General features: G+C 50.4%; 1 protein-coding gene across 1 annotated transcript in view; it reads left to right on the top strand.

Moving 5' to 3' along the window:
- The window catches only part of LOC311426270 (uncharacterized protein), a 448,189-nt gene that overhangs the window by 196,681 nt on the left and 234,424 nt on the right, over window positions 1-17,084 (top strand). The gene's annotated exons all lie outside the window — the stretch shown is intronic.

The following is a 17,084-nucleotide window of genomic DNA, read 5'->3' as shown; positions in this document are numbered from 1 at the left end:
TGAGTGCACAAACCAGCTTCAAAATGGCTTTTCATCCTGTGTGAGGTTTGCATGTGAGTTTCGATTTCCAGCCTCAGCTTCAAGTGGGAGTCAGCATCAAAAGCTGAGGGTATGGTGGATGTACCTGCCCTGTTCTGCTTGATGTGCACTGAATAGAGAGGGCAGACATGAAGGCAACTTCAGCTACACTACAGTTTGGCTCCTTTCCTTTCCATTCTGTTCCAGCAGCCTTGAAATATTTAATAACCACCTCACATCTCCATGGGCCAGCAGTCAAACTAGTGTGGATGGTTTATGTTGGAGGGTTAAGGAACAGTGCTTCTGAGATGGCCTTGACACCCACTCAGAGAACACAACACCAAAGGCCCTGCAGATGATGGATAAAGCAGACAACTTTATTGCAAAAACTAACTCAACTCCTCCTTTTGTAGCACTTACCAGCAGGAGCAGGGCTGTGCAGGGACCTTGCTCTGGAAGGATTCCTCCAAGCCCAGGAGCCATCGGGTTGAGGGCCACGTTAGGCCTACAGTCAGCTGGCTAAGAAGCCGGCTTTTACTCTGGAGTAACCAAAGGTTACTTCTCATTCTTACTTCCCCCTCCCCTCCCCTCCCCAAGTCTCCCTGCTGTGCTGGCATCTGGACATGGATCTTCACCCAGAAGAGCTGAGATGATGTTTTTGTCCCTGGTTCATGATACCAAGGTAGCACCAAGCCATATGGGCACACCACAGGGCTCTGCATTTAAGGGCTGTTTTGCTGATGTTTTTATTTCATTGTGTGAGGTTCAGCATATCCTGGAGGTTAAAGCCCAGAAGCCTGGAGATTTTTGTTCTTGCCCTTGCTCATCAATCAGGCAGTGAGTGATCACCAGATTGTTTAACCAGTCCTGTTTCTCAGGACCTCCACTTGTGAGAAATAGAGGATACAAACTGTAGCTCCTCCTGGGAGTGGTGCGAAGGAGAATGGAAGGGTACACCCTTAAATGAGCACACCTCACAGCAGCTTTCCAAAGTACATAATGCAAAAGGATAAAATGACCCAGCAGAGCCCAGAGGCTGCCTGTGGAGGTGTCCCCATAGGTGCAGCACTGATGGGTTTGGCACTGCTCACCAGGAGCAGCAAGGGTCTTCTGGGGCCAGGAAATCCTCTTCACACCCCATATTACCCCTTGTCTTATGAGGCTTCCTCTGGCCTTGGCTGGAGACATGTTGCTGAGCTGGCTGGCCCTTGGGCTGGACGTAGCTTGCCAGGTTGAATGTTATGGTGCTCGGCTGGAGAGTGAACTAAAACGCCTCACAGAGTGCTTTATTTTATGGGGTCTTTACTTGCATTCGTCTGTCAAAATAAAAGACCAGGCAAAACTGTTTTCAGTAAGACGGCTGGGAAAAAATCTGCAAAACTATGGCTTTTCAATACTACTGCAGCGTTAGCTGAAACATTCCAGACTTCACCTCCTGCTGAGCTAATTTTAGCCCTCATTCAATGCAAAAAAAAAAAAAAAAAAAAAAAAAAAAGAGAGAGAGAGAGAGAGAAAAGAATAAAAAAAAAGAAAGAGAACATGACAGAAGGATGCTGAGCACTAGCTCATCTGTGTTCCCATTCACCCAGAACTTGCTCAGCTCTAGGACTGGTAGATGCAGGTGGTGCTTGGGTAGGAAGCAGTCTGAAGGCTAAAATAGAGATAGGAGGTTAAAGTGAGGAAGAATTTCCTCTTGGCTGGGGTTTGCCAATGCTGTAAATCCATCTGTAGTGCTCAGAAAGGCTGCAGACACATCAAGCAAGGTGCTGACCTGGTCCTATTTGCTCCCGCCAGTGCCATGCACTGTGGCCGTGTGGTGGTTTTACTCGGGTGGGCGGCCGAGCTCCACCACAACCTCTCTCTCACTCCCCCTCCTCAAAGAGGAATGGGGAGAAAATACGATGAAAAGGGCTCAAGGGTTGAGATAAGGACAGGGAGATCACACAGTGATTATCGTGACGGGCAAAACAAATTCACCATAGGGAGATAGTAAGATTTATTGCCTATTACTAACAAGCTAGAGAAGTGAGAAACAAAGGAAAAAAAAAACAAAAGCACCTTCCCCCCCATCCGCCGTCTTCCACCTCCTCCCCCCAAGCGGCACAGGGGAATGGGGGTTATGGTCAGTCTATAGCGCTTCTTCACCGCCGCTCCTTCTCGGTCACTCTCGTCCCCTGTGCTGTGGGGTCCCTCCCACGGGATGCAGTCCTTGATGAACTGATCCGGCGTGGGCTTCCCACAGGCAGCAGCTCTTCAAGAACTGCTCCAGATATGGCTCCGTCCATCCCTCAGGAGCAAACTGCTCCAACCTGGATCCCCCACAGGCAGCAGCGCCTGCCAGGTCACCTGCTCCTGCGTGGTCTCCTCTCCACGGGCTACAGGTCCGGCCCAGAATCTGCTCCGGCAGGGGTCTTCTACAGGCCACAGCCTCCGTTGGTGCAGGTCCACCTGCTCCACCATGGTCTCCTCCACGGGCTGCAGCCTGGAACCCTGCTCCACTGTGGTACTCCATGGGCTGCAGGGTGACATCCTGCTTCACCATGGTCCTCACTACAGGCCGCAGGGGACTTCTGCTCCGGTGCCTGGAGCACCTCTCCCCCTCCTTCACTGCCCTTGGCGCCTGCAAGGCTGTTCCTTACTCCTCTCACTCTCCCAGCTGCTGTGTGCCCAGTGTTTTTCTTCCCTGTCTTGAATATGCTCTCACAGAGGCACAAACAACATCACTTATTGACTCAGCTCTGGCCAGCAGTGGGGCCCTTACCAAACATGGGGCAGCTTCTAGATCCTTCTCACAGAAGCCACCCCTATGGCCCCCTGCTACCAAAACCTTGCCACTTAAACCCACTACAGGCCGGAGGCTTCTCCTGGTCGTATCCCTCCTGCTTTGTACCCGTCCTGCTGTGGCTGGCACCAAGCCAGACTGAAACATAAACACTCACATAAAGCCCAAGTGCTGGAGATAATTTGTCAGAAATGCAGTTATGTGGCTGCTCTTGATATGGTCGAATTTGGATGATCCAGTAATGCCCAGATTAAGGAGCAGAACCACAGCCCGGACCTGCCCTTGGATGGAGGAGCTGTGGGCAAGGGCAGGTCCGGCTCCTTCCCAAAAGAAGACACGGCTGTCCAGCCTCTAGGTAGCTCCTGACCAGCAATATGATGTTCTTCTTGCTCCATGCACACTCCTTGCCACAGCACCTCCCCTGGGTATGAGCACCCGCAGCACTGTGGATGTCCATAACCACCTTCCAGCAAAGCAGTGGTGGCCCGGAACCTCATGTATCATTGTGCTCTGCTGTTCCCACTCTTGCCTCCTTAGAAATCATCTTACCGAAAGCTCATTCACTTAAGAGGCTCAGACATGAGCTGGCTGAGACAGTCTCGAATCCTGATTTCCCGGTGGTATGTGTCTCCCTCCTTCCCTCCCTGCAAAAGGATTTATCTGGAAATTCGGGATGTCTGAAATCAGTCTGTTCCAGTTAACTGTAATCTTGCTTTGTACCATGGCTCCAGTGTAATCGGCACTAAAACTTGTAATAACATACTGCAACACAGTAAATTACAGCATGGTTGAGCCTTTTTTTCCAGTGTTGCTGAGCGGTAATTGAAGACTGCAATAAAGTAGGGTCAAACCATGTCACTTTTGATGATAAATCATACATGAAATATGCTCAAACTGTCAACTGCTGATAAGAGATAGTGTCTACAATGTCCAATGTACTGCAAAGGACAAAGGTGAACATCCACCATCTTGGGATCATAGGAACAAATGGTTTTCCATGGGGCAGAGCCGTGACACCTGTCTCACTTGGGTGACGCTCAGCATCGGACTCGTTCCCCATCCACCCCAAGGCATCTACCGGCTCTCATCTTTCAGGCTGTTTGCAAGTCCATGAGGTGAATGGACCCTTCTGTCCATGCAGCCCTCGGGATGATAGGGTGGTGTGGTGGTTTTACTTGGGTGGGCGGCCGAGCTCCACCACAACCGCTCTCTCACTCTCCCTCCTCAAAGAGGAATGGGGAGAAAATACGATGAAAAGGGCTCAAGGGTTGAGATAAGGACAGGGAGATCACACAGTGATTATCGTGACGGGCAAAACAAATTCACCATAGGGAGATAGTAAGATTTATTGCCTATTACTAACAAGCTAGAGAAGTGAGAAACAAAGGAAAGAAAACAAAAGCACCTTCCCCCCCATCCGCCGTCTTCCACCTCCTCCCCCCAAGCGGCACAGGGGAATGGGGGTTATGGTCAGTCTATAGCGCTTCTTCGCTGCCCCTCCTTCTCAGTCACTCTCGTCCCCTGTGCTGTGGGGTCCCTCCCACGGGATGCAGTCCTTGATGAACTGATCCGGCGTGGGCTTCCCACAGGCAGCAGCTCTTCAAGAACTGCTCCAGATATGGCTCCGTACCATGGACTCCATCCCTCAGGAGCAAACTGCTCCAACCTGGATCCCCCACAGGCAGCAGCGCCTGCCAGGTCACCTGCTCCTGCGTGGTCTCCTCTCCACGGGCTACAGGTCCGGCCCAGAATCTGCTCCGGCAGGGGAAGCTTCTAGATCCTTCTCACAGAAGCCATCCCTATGTCCCCCTGCTACCAAAACCTTGCCACGTAAACCCACTACATGGGCTGGTGGCTCCACACCGTTCAAAGAGTGAGGCCTTGGAAAAGTATTTGCTTTATGCTAGTTGCACTTTGCTCTCAGAGTTTACCGGTGGAAAGGTGCCCTGGTAGGGCTTAACTCGGTGTGAAAGCAGTAGCTCAGCCATGTCTATGTGCATGTCTGGGTTTGCAAGGGCTTCCTGGAGACAAAGTAGGGAAGAACTGGTTTGAGATAAATTATTAAAAACCACCTGCACGTGGAAACAGCGTTTGCTTTGTGTTGTCTATGCATGCTTAAAAATATGTGCTGGTTTACCGGGCACAAGTTTGGAGGCAAGATGTCAAGATGGGGGTAGATCCCTGGTGGTTTAGGGGATGGGGGTTGAACAACTGACTGGGGGGAAGGTGTAGTATGAAGCGATGCATGGAGCTACTCCTGGCCATCCTTCTGCATGGTCATGGGGACTCATGTTGGCCTGAGCCTTTTGGGGGCAGGCATTGCAGAGGGAATTACCTTGTCCCAAGTAATGTGGGGATGACAGCAAGGCCAGGATCAGGCCTGTCCCCCCTGCAGCCCATGGAGAGAGGGGTCTGTCCCCCTGGTCCTGCTGTGCCACCAGCCCCGACACTGCAGCAGCATGGGCATCCGTGCGTTGGCGCAGCAGAACCAGAGGGACATCCCTGGGCACTCCAGTGAGTCACAGCATAACTCTTTGGGCAGCTTACAGATGAAATGAAACAAAAACCTAAACACTTGAGAGGCTCAGATAGTTCTTGTGGTTAGCAGGGAAGTCACCACTGTGTCATGTTTACTAGCCGAAGTCCCTGACATCAGCTCTGGGGAAAAACCCCAGGATGTTTTCCTCTTCATCATGTTGACTGGACCATCATCATGGCCTGCCAAAGGTCTCCCGGCGATGAACCAGACCATCCTCTTTTTTAGCACTGGTTTTGGAAAGGCGAGAAGCTCCAGTGCTCAGACATCAGTCTGTCTGTCAACACGCTGAGTAACTCCCGAACCTTGTGACAGCATTAATCAGACCTGAAAGCAAGGTGGAAATCTGAGGGGGAATTCAGTTTGTGCTTTCAGAGAAAAACAGAAAGTTGGATGGAGGGAGAAGACCCCAATTAGCAGCTGCTCTGGGGCAGAGGCAGGTGGAGTTGTGCCATAGTTCATCCTCCTTGAGGGGACAAGTGTGAGAAACAAAGTTGTGTTTTTGCAATAGAAGGTGTTTTTGCAGTGGAAAATTCCACTAACCTTGCATATTCAAAAGTGATTATGTGGCACAGCAGTGGGGAGTATGTTAAGCAGATAAGGGGAAGGTCCCACTGTCCCAAAATAAGGAGGATAGCTAAGGAAAACAGGATGAGCAGTACGAAATCAGTAAAAACAAAAATCACAGGCCCTCTAGTCATGAGAGAAGAAGGGAAAAAAATGAAAAGGAGAAATTAACGGTTGGTCAAATAAAATTGTACATATATGGTACAGAAGTGCATCGAGTAGGTTGTGAACCTGTAGTACTCAGCCAATGAGGAATCAGGGGAGAAATCAGGTGTCGGGTAATAGGGAATATAAGGTTATGATAAACTTTTATTGTGTGCTCCTGCTTGCAGGAAACCCGCCATTGCAATCGTGAATAAAATAGCTTCACAGAAGGTCCTGTCTGAAGAAAATTATTGAGATTTTTTTCTCACACTAGGGTGGGCTTTGCTGCCCTGGGCTGGGGCACTGAAAGTAGCTGAAACACTACGGGGTCCTCTGATGTTCTCCACTCACCCACAACCCACAGCTCAGGCCACGGGCACCAGCAGGAGATGGGACTCAGATCTCCTCCAGCCAGCAGGAGCTGAGCCCTGCTGAGCCCAATGCTGTGAGCAGATGCTCAGAGCTCTTGGCTCCATCACTGCTGAAGGAAGGGAGATCCAGGCTTGCTGGGTGTTTCAGCAGCTCTAAGAACAAAACCTGGCTGGTCTTGTTGGCTCCAGTGGGGGCCAGCTGTTCGCAGTGTTTCTTCGTATCAGACAGAAACACACCAGTGTAAGACAGATGACTGACTGTACGGGTGCTGCTGGTTACTAGGGTTACAGTGCACACAAGGAAAAGGAAAAAAAATCTCATATACAGCAAGCAACTAACTATTAATTTTGCTGGAGAGGCAATATTTAAGGCTGTCATTACTCTGGATGTATTTATATGTGTATGCTCTGTCCTGTAGAAAACACATATGATACTCTGATACTGGTGGATAACTGGAGCTGGGCTGTGCTGGGACACCAGAGATCTGGGGGTGTCCCTGACCTTCCTTGCAGCTGGCCAGCTGAGAATGCCAATCTGAATGTGCTCAAAATGAGGGAAAAATCCCATTCCAACCCCAAAAGTATCTGTTTTGCACAAAGGACCCTGCAAAATAAAGGAGCAGAAGAGCCCCATCACTCAGCCAGTGAAAGGACTTAATCATCCCCCAGTGTCGCACCCACTGAGGCTCATCAGCTCATTTCAGAGACAACCTCCAGGGGAAAATGGGTCAGAAAACAAGTATTGCCTCCCATCTGCAAGGCAAACTGGGGCTGAGAGCTTGGAAGAAGAGAAAAATGGAGACATAAGCCAACCAACATAGGGCAACCAACTTCCCTGATTGTGACGGGAGCTGGGGAAGCAGAGGATGGGCAGGATGCGTGGCTGAGGTGGCCAGGGGCTATGCTCAACTGGTCATTGGGCTTGTCTGCAGAATGAAAGGGCGCAAAGGTTTGGTGCAGCAAACCCAAACTTCTGGAGACGCCTCAACCTGGAAGTGCTGTTTACTCCTTCCCCTGCAAGTGTGGGCCCTGCGGTTTGACTTTCCTGCCCAGCACGCCATGGGGAAGCTGAGAGTAATGTCATGGTGGGAGAACTCTCTGCTTTTAATAACTGATCGGGGGGGAAGAGCTGGGCAGCAGCTCCCCAACCTGATCTTCATGCAAGGGCCAGGATGAGCAGGGCTGGAGGGAGGGCACTGCCTGGGGATGGGCCCCGTAGGGTGCTGCGGGGGCTGTGGGGGCTCAGTGCCCTCCCATACAGGCAGAGTGGGTTGCTTTCATCTTCTTGGCTAGAACATCTGGAGCCTGGACTCGTAAAACTTTCATTGTTACTTTAACCCTTCAGGCCCTTTCTGCGAGTTGGGGCTCAGCACAGCATCGCTGGTTGGAGGCACCATTTTAGGGGGCATCCTACAAACACAGTGCTTCTTGGGACCACCGAGGTCTTTCACAAGGAAGCATCGTGATGCCTGGCAGCGTGGCTCCAGACTTGGATGGATATTTCGCACAGTCAACCCTGATGTTCCCCATCCAAAGCCTTTCAGTTCTGGGAGGTCATGCTGAGTTCAGGAGGCAAATTTCTCACCTGGGGAATATTCTTGTTGCAGGAAAGCAGATCTCCAGATAGGGACCTGCTCACAGCTTGGGAAACACCAGGAAGACAGAGACAGGGCAATTTTGGTGTTCAGAGCATTCAGTACATTCTCCTCCTTCCAATAGAGATGGACAGGCCAGTAAAATAACGTCAGCTGAAGCAACCAGGGGCACAGCATTGTGGTAAAGCAGAATTCAAGGAATGTCTAAAATGGGACTGAAAGTGGAGATGGTCAACAGCAAGAGCAGCAAACCACAGGAAACAGTGAATCTCTGTCATATGCTCCTGCCCCAAAGTCTCAGCTGCTTTTCTAAGCTCCGTGTGCAGTTCCCACACAGGGGCTCTGCCTGACACCCCTGGGTGCCCCCTGAAGCTCACTGATGCACCTCACCTTTGCTGAAAGCACACACACGTATCCAGTCTCCTGACCACAGGAGAAATGTGAAAACATGAACTAAGAGCAGGCTGAAGACCCAGAGGCTGGATGGCCAAAGGATGAAAAGGTTTTTAGGTGCTATCCTGATGTTTCAGTCAGCCTGGGTGATTTAATTTTCTAAAAATAGTTGGGTTGTACTCTGGGACTCCTGATGAGGGCTTTCTGACACACTGGGTCAGCCCCAGGCTTGAAAAGCCCAGTGCTATGCAAAAGCTTGTCCACCAGACACCAGAGCCTCCTAACCTGAATGATGTGAGGGATTCACATGGCCCAAAGGAGCTGTACTGGGCTGTGTGATGGGGCAGGGGAAAGGCTGGGGGACCTCCTATGCAGAGAAGTCTCACTGCCTTATCATTCCACAGCCACTTCTGTCCTTAAGCATCATATTCCTGCTCATCTATGTTATTGCTGTGGCCAACACCAACCTGTGTGCACTGACCAAGCCATGGGCTGGTTATCAGCACCTCTGGCAGCTGTGATGGCTTTCCTCCACCAGCAGAAGTTATTTATTTTAGAAGCTCACAATCGCTTCTTCCCAGCTCTGTGCTGGAGATGAAAGCTGACCAGCTTCCCAAAGGATAACGCACCACGGGAAGGATGTCTTCAGAAGGCACCTTAGTGCCCCACTGCTACTGGGGATCGTGAAACCTCCACACCAGGAGACTTCAAAGAGGGCATGGCACCCTAGGATCCATGCAGCAGGAAGGTGAAATGCCCTTCCAGTTCTGGCATGCCTCCAAGTTTGCTAAAAAACACTTCTTAATAATCTGTGATTGAAACTGTAATTGTCATTGCTCTGAACAACCCCATCCACAAGTCCAGGCATGGGGAGCGCCTGAGCAGACGAGGCTGGTGCACTGCATGCTGTGCACAGCCCAGCCTGGCCCTTCCCTCCTGTACCCGTGGTCGGCATTATTTGGGCTGCAGAAACTTGTTCTGGTCCCTGCTGCCCTTTCTGATGGGGCCAAATGTGTGCTGGGGTCCTGGGGCGTGCAGCTGCTGGAGGGAGGCTGATAGGGTCCTGTGGCACCAACCACGGTGCTTGGCCTCGCTGTTCCCTGCACCACTGCTGCAGACGCTACCAGTGGTCTGGTGGCCATCCCTGCTCTCTCCCTCCTGCCCTCGCCAAGGTCAGCTTGCTCCATTCTGTTCCTGAATTGCAAAAAGGACCTTTCATCCTTTTTGAATTCAGGTCTCAGCTGCTTCTGCAAGGTGCTTAATGCAGACAGCAGACCTTGAAAGCACCTGGCATGTTTGCAGGGAATGTCTGGGTCCTAAAAGGACCAGGGTTTATGATACTGCTGGTCTCCTACCTCCCTAAATGCCACCTCATGTGGCCCTATACCACGCACAGCCCCAGGAGCTGGTGCAGGACCCACAGCACACATGGGGCATCTCCCACCCCGGGATACTGGGGTCCTTCCTCTACCCTGGGCTGTTTGATCCAGCAATCTCCCAGAACACGTTCCTGCTCTGAGCTCTTATTTCCAGAGGAGCTTCCACTCCTTCAAGTGCCCTCTTACCCCTGGGGGAGCCAAGCCCTCTCTCCTAGCCCCCACTCTGTGAAATGTGGGATGCTGTTTTCAGCTTTCATTGTTCTCAGGTGTTTTTGGACCTTATTAAATAACATTGCAAATGATGATGTTAATTAAAATTCCTCCAAACCGCTCCCTGCTCACCCTCATCTTGTAGCCCCTCCTTAAAACCTCATTCATTTTTGTGACCTTCCCAAGCTGAGACTCTCCAGACCCAGCTTTGTAGGGTTTCTCTGTGCCACGTGCCTCCTCTGTAAAAAGCTCCGAAACACAAAGAGCTGTCTGCACACCAAGACTTCTTCTTCATCACTGTCTCGCTATCATCTTGTCTGTCCTTGGAGTGCAAGCTTGAGGAACATGAAAAGAATTTAGACAGGATTTATCTCACTTATACTGGTCTTTATCTGTGCCAGGAACGCAAAGACTGCACTATTGGCGGGTGTATAACAGCTCACCAAAACAATCTCCTGTGTCCAGGACTGTTACTGTGCATGTCTCTTTGAAAGACAACATTTTAGGAACTCAGCTCCCATCTGTTCTGCATGGATGTCAAATAGCTGAAATAATGTCTGTAAAACCCCCGTCTTTTTTTAGTTATTAATCTCTATCCTGTGTTTTTGCCCACTGCATGTGCAGTGTATGTGTTCTTTGGAGATTTGTTAGCCTTGCTGGAGGAGCAGAACATTCCCTTGCAGGAAGATGGGCATGCAAACAAGGAAGAAAACTGTCCTTAAAATTCAAAATTCATCCCAATGAAGGAAGAAAAATGAACCGAATACTAGAAAATGGGATTGGAAGAGATCACCAAAAATCAGTAAGTCCACCCCTAAACTGAAGGGCAATTCAGCTGTCTTTAAACCCCCAATGACAGGTGTTTTTCCAACCCCTTCTTGAAAATCTCATGTGAAACTATTTTTTTTCAGACAATTTTCCAAGCCTTAATTATTTCCTGCACTGTTAAATTGCCCTCTGTAACCCAGGCTGTATCTTCCTTCCTGCAGTTTAAGCCTCTGATTTCTTAGTCCTTCCTTTGTGATTATGAAGGGTTTATTTCCTTTCTCTTGGTAGCTATGTTTTAGGATTTACTATGTCCCCTCTCTGTCTTTTTTTTTTTCTTCTCTAGACTAAACAACCCAAGGTCCTTCAAACTCTGGGATATCTTCTAATTTTCTGAGCACTTTACAAATTGTCTTCCAGACTTCCTCTATTACTAGTTCACCACCTTTGTTACTAAATCATTATCTGACATTTATCATATATTAATTATGGAGGTCAATGTTATTCATTCCATTTTTTATTCCTATTATTATTGTAGAATTATTATTACAGAACATAACAGTTGTTGCCCAGCTATCAGCCAGCTCTGTATGGCTTTGCAGAGGTAGGGATGGTTGTGTTAAGGGCAGCTGTTCCCAGGGCCAAATAGCCACAGGACCGTGGGGAGCCCTGGGATCTTTTTGACAGAGCAACAAATTGCTGTGTGTGCATTGCATGCCTGTTAAAAATGTTTTGAGGGCAAAAAGGGATTTTGAAACATTTTTTTTTTCTGCTTGAAAGGTGCATCTTCGGTGGAGATATCTGCCTGGGTTTCTGTGAGAGCTCCATTTCCTCCCCTGTGGATTTTAATTCAGGCCATTTGATATGCACTAAAGTACACCTATCCACATCTTCACTAGCATTTTTGGTGGCATCAGCTACATCGATGGTGGTGACCCCAAATCCAGCTGTTTCCAGCCCACTGCCATATCCCCTGCCTTCCACTAAAATGAGGGTGTGTGGCTTTCCACTGCCCCAGAAAATGACCTTTGGAACAAACCTTTGGCAGCTCCAGATGTGGGATGAAGGCAGGAATTCCCTACGGAATGTGGGTGGCTGTGCTGACCCCACACCACAATCCCACCTCCACATCTGCACAGGGGCTTCTGGCCCTACTGGGGGGGGGGGCAGCCATCATCTTATCTCCTTCCTCTGCCTTATCTGCTTCCAGGAGGAAACGCGCATCCTGGGAGAAGGACTGGGTGGCTCAAAATGGAGTGGGGGCTCCCTGGGGGCTCCCAGCCTGCCCACAAAGCCATCTGGGAAGCAGCACCAAGATCTTATCCGGCACCTCAGAGGCAAAACAAAACAGTGAGGGACACGAGGACCTGAGATGACCCTGCTGGGCAATGCCTGAAAGCTGCAGCTCCTGGGAAGGGGGGCAGCATGAGAAAGTGGGTCAGGGCTGGAAACCCAGAGAGGAACCTGTCCCAAACTACCCAGAGTCTGCAGGGCGAGGTGGCTGCTCGTGGGTGGGCGATGCAGGCACGGGGCATGCCCCTTGCAGGACCAGCGAGGCACACGAGATGGGGTTTGCACCATGGCAATGCAGGGACAAACCTGCTGATGCACATCCTCATCCCACGCACCAGTAGTCCCACACAGCAGCGTGCAAATTATTCCCCCCCCTTCCCCCTGGTGAGCCCCCAGGCTGATGTGTTGCTAGGGGTTGTCACACAGAGAGGGTGGAAGCAGGGAACAGAGGCCACCGGCTGTCCTCCAGAGACCCCAGCTGAGTGCCCTGAGATGGTGCCCCGCTGTCTGGGCTCCCTTCCAGCCACGTCATGGGACTCCCAGCAAATCTCCCGGGGCAATTTGATCCGTTGAGCGACAGCACCTATCACTCTGACACCACAGGTTTTCCACGGTTCAAGGAGCCAAAGTTCATTGATAATGGTCCTGGCAGCTGGGGCACGCCGGGGGCTTGTGCCACCCGTCGAGGGATAGCATGGTCGAGGGACAACATGGGTCGCCTGGAGAAGTGGGGCAGAAACACGGCACTGTGGGGATGAGGCCACTCTGCATCCACTGCATAAAATATTGAGTCCTGCTGCTGTAATGAATCGGGAAAAAAAAATAACCCTCATGATACATTCTATGAAAATAAAAGAGGTTATATTGCTGCTAGTGGATATTAGCAGTTTTTATTTCACGGAGCAGTCAGACTTGATGATGAAACTCTGTCTGAAGCTTCACAGAGACAAATTACATGTTTCCCAGTAGTCCTTGAATGGCTATCAAATGTGTCATAGTTAGGAGCCAGCCTAGAGGGACTTTTTCTCCAGTAGCTCCCATTCCAGGAAATGAGTCTGCCCATGTGCATTCGCTAAATTTGTCAGTGATCTAGGATGCATCTTTGTTAAAATTAGAGCACTTTGCTAAGGTTTCTAATAACTCTTGAGTAATTGAGGAGGTGAAACAGACAGGTGGTGAAGCCTTATGTCCATTCTCAGAAGAGACAACCAGCTTGGTGGGAAGCACTGGGAGCTCTCCATTGCACTGGGGGCAATGCCTCACTGGCTGGCCCTCCACCAGGGGCTGGCAGAGAAACCCCCACGTGCAGCATGAGGTAGGAGCCGCCTCTTGCACCACTTGAGTGCTGTATGGTGTGATATCCACCAACAAAAACACCAAAACTTCTCCAGTTTCCCCTTTGTACTCCCTGGGCTGGGCCAGATGCAGGCTGAGCCCAGGGCAGGATGGGGAAGGGTTGGGAAGCCCTCTGCTGCCCCAAAGCAAATATCCAACGTGAAATAAATGTATGTTCGAGCCACCACATCACCATTCCAGGCTGGCCTGGAGATGGCTTTGCAGATGTGCACTCATTTTGTTAGCAGGTTACTTTGGATTTGAAGGCACAGGGAGATGGACTGCTTGTCTTTTGTGCATTAAAAGAAGGGAGCCAGGGAGATGAGTGGCTGAGGTGCTGCAGGTCTGGTTGAGTGCCACTGGATGGAAATGCTGTGAGGAGAGCTTCTCCCACGGCCTTCCAGCATTTCCTTGTGGATGAGGCTGGCCAATGCCAGCAAACTCACAGAAAGAAGTTAAAAAAATCCAGGGCCCCACCTTGTCTCTCTCCCCATTAACTCCTTTGACCTTGGAAAAAAACAAAGCAAAACAGGGCTGGGTTCAGATTCAGTTTACATTGTAGATAAAGTTCAGCCTACTTCTAATTTTGTCCCAGCAGTTCCCACCAGAAAACAGGCTCCAGCACGGCGCCTGTCCGACAGCCAGTCCTGGACCGCTCCCCTCCACCAGCACCCCCGTCCCCAAAAACCCCACCATCAGCCAGGGTGTCCAGATGGGACAGCGAGCATCCCGGCCATCCACAGGAGCATCTCCTTCATGTGGGGCCAATTTTCCCCCTGCTGTGTCCAGCAGGGCCATCCTGGGCTGTGCCAGGTCTTCAGATGACACCTTGGTCAGATGTGCCTTCACCCAGGCTCCCCCGGTTTCTTTTTTCCTTGGTCCATTTGGTCCAGCACCGTGGGGACAAATAGGTGGAAAGGAGGGGACGCAAAACCAGCATGCCCCAGGCAAGGTGTTTGCAGCAGCAGAAAGCATTAAAATGGGAGAAAGCTCTTGTGGAGGGTGCTAAATCAGAAATATGGGGACCAGGGATGCCCCCCGAAAAGAATGTGGTAGTGGGGACTGGCACAGAACAGTTTGTGGTCCCTGAGACATCCTCAGCTGGGGAAAGGGATGACAGAAGCTGCGGAGGCCAAATGTGCCAGCATGGAGCTGGGGAAGGGAAAGGTTCATGCTATTTGGAAACGCAGGAGAGAGCAAAGAGAGCTTTAGTTAAAGGACAGGGAGCAAATGGGGAATAAACAGGTATATGGGGCTGAAAAGTCAAACCTAAGGGTTATTTAGGATTAGCCCCTCTGATACCTGTAAGCCCCAGCAGCACCACTTGTAAAAGTGCTCACAGAAGCAGCAGAAGTGCAATTTTGGATAAAGAACATGCAATGTGCAGTGACTATAAAAACAGTGACCACAAGGCAATTGCTACGCAGTCACTCTCCCAAATGCTTTTTCCTGTCCCACCAAAAAAAAAGACTGTATGTATCTTAGGAAACCAGCACAAAGCCTGGTCTTCCAACAGTACCAAGCATGCTGCATGCTCGTGCTCTACAAGAACTACAGCCCAGGCCTGCAAACTGGGGTTTGATTTCTTGCAATAGCTGTAAAACACAGCCCTGGAGACAAAAGTTACCTTAGCTGTAATCAATACGCAAGCTGTATTTCACAACCTTTGCTGTCTTTCTCTCCCCAGAGCAATATTTTACAGCATTTGCCCTCAAACCAGTTTTTCATAACACAACACGTGTAATTACCAGCATACAGGTTTTTGTAACCCATCTCCCAACACACCTTTAATCCTACCTGCCCCTCGCCCCCTTCTCCTCCAACCTCTGCCTTACCAGAATGGGGCTCTTCCAGGCTTGCTCCAGAAGGTGAATTTGAGCTCTTTTGAGCTCAAAATCCAGAAATGTCAAAAACACGATTTGAAAAGTGCAGTCTGAGCTGTCAGGGTGCTCTTCTCATTAATTTCAGGTAACCACTGGGACGTGCAGGGCACAGCTGGACAGCAGATCTCCCCTCCTGTGGGGGAAGGATTCGGGGGATGTTATCTAAGCAGAGGTAGGGAATGCTGGTCAGGATCAGGCAGTGCTCTCAGCACCCCTTTCACAAAGCAGAAACATTTCCCGGGAACGCTGTAGTGGGTTTACGTGGCAAGGTTTTGGTAGCAGGGAGCCATAGGGGTGGTTTCTGTGAGAAAGATCTAGAAGCTGCCCCATGTTTGGGAAGGGCCCCATTGTTTTCCAGATCCGAGCCAATAAGCGATGTTGTTTTGCGCCTCTGTGAGAGCATATTTAAGACAGGGAAAAAACGCTGCGCCACACAGCAGCCGGGAGAGTCAAGGGAGTGAGAGAACAGCCTTGCACCAAGGTCAGTGTAGAAGGAGGGGGAGAGGTGCTCCAGGCGCCGGAGCAGAAGTCCCCTGTGGTCTGTGGTGAGGACCATGGTGAAGCAGGATGTCCCCCTGCAGCCCATGGAGTACCACGGTGGAGCAGGGTTCCATGCTGCAGCCCGTGGAGGAGACCACGGTGGAGCAGGTGGCCCTGCACTGACGGAGGCTGCCGCCTGTGGAAGACCCCTGCCGGAGCAGATTCCGGGCCGGACCTGTAGCCCGTGGAGAGGAGCCCACGCAGGAGCAGGTGACCTGGCAGGAGCTGCTGCCCGTAGGGGAGCCAGGTTGGAGCAGTTTTCTCCTGAGGGATGGACCCCGTGGTACGGACCCATATCTGGAGCAGTTCTGAAAGAGCTGCTGCCTGTGGGAAGCCCACGCCGGATCAGTTCATCAAGGACTGCATCCCGTGGGTGGGACCCCACAGCACAGGGGACGAGAGTGACCGAGAAGGAGCGGCAGAGAAGAAGTGCTGTAGACTGACCATAACCCCCATTCCCCGTTCCCCTGCGCCGCTCGGGGGGAGGAGGTGGAAGAGGGTGGATGGGGGGGAAGGTGCTTTTGTTTTTTTTTTTTCCTTTGTTTTCTCACTTCTCTCGCTTGTTAGTTGTAGGTAATAAATCTTACTATCTCCTTATGCCGAGTCTGTTTTGCCCGTTACAATAATTATTGCGTGATTTTCTCGTCCTTATCTCAATCCTTGAGCCCTTTTCACATATTTTCTCCCCATTCCTCTTTTAGGAGGGGGAGTGAGAGAGCGGTTGTGGTGGAGCTCGGCTGCCCACCTGAGTAAAACCACCACAAACGCTTGATGGGAAGTTATTGAAAAGGTCTGTGCTAATAATATGAAAACACTTTGTTTAAATGTTATTGCTACAGCAACATAACATACACTGAAATGAAGCACTTTGTTTGGTGAAAAACTCAGACGATTTAGGACAGAATGGAATTTGGAAATCTCAGCATTTCTCTTGAGAGGGACTTTGCATTTTTTTCCCCATGAGCGCTATGGCATGGCTATAAGTGATGCTAAGTAGTTAGCCTGCTTTCATTTGGTGCTCTATGAGGCATCAGTTTAGCACACAACCCACCAAGCCTCTGCCCCTGTGAGGCACCAAGCTCATGCTCAGCTGCAAGGACAACTATTGCAGCTCTCCAGGAGCCGTTTCCATCTCCAGAAATGCTTAAATTGTTAAATCACATGCCTGGATGGGATATATATATATATATATTTTTTTTTTTATTATTTTTTTTTTTGCAGAAGTTAGGCTCTAGGCATTAATTCAGAAAAGTCCTGTGGGCTGGGATAGACA

This window comes from Aythya ferina (genome assembly GCF_964211825.1).
Source record: "Aythya ferina genome assembly, chromosome: W".
Classification (NCBI taxonomy): Eukaryota; Metazoa; Chordata; class Aves; order Anseriformes; family Anatidae; genus Aythya; species Aythya ferina.
This window is presented reverse-complemented; position numbering and strand designations above follow the sequence as displayed.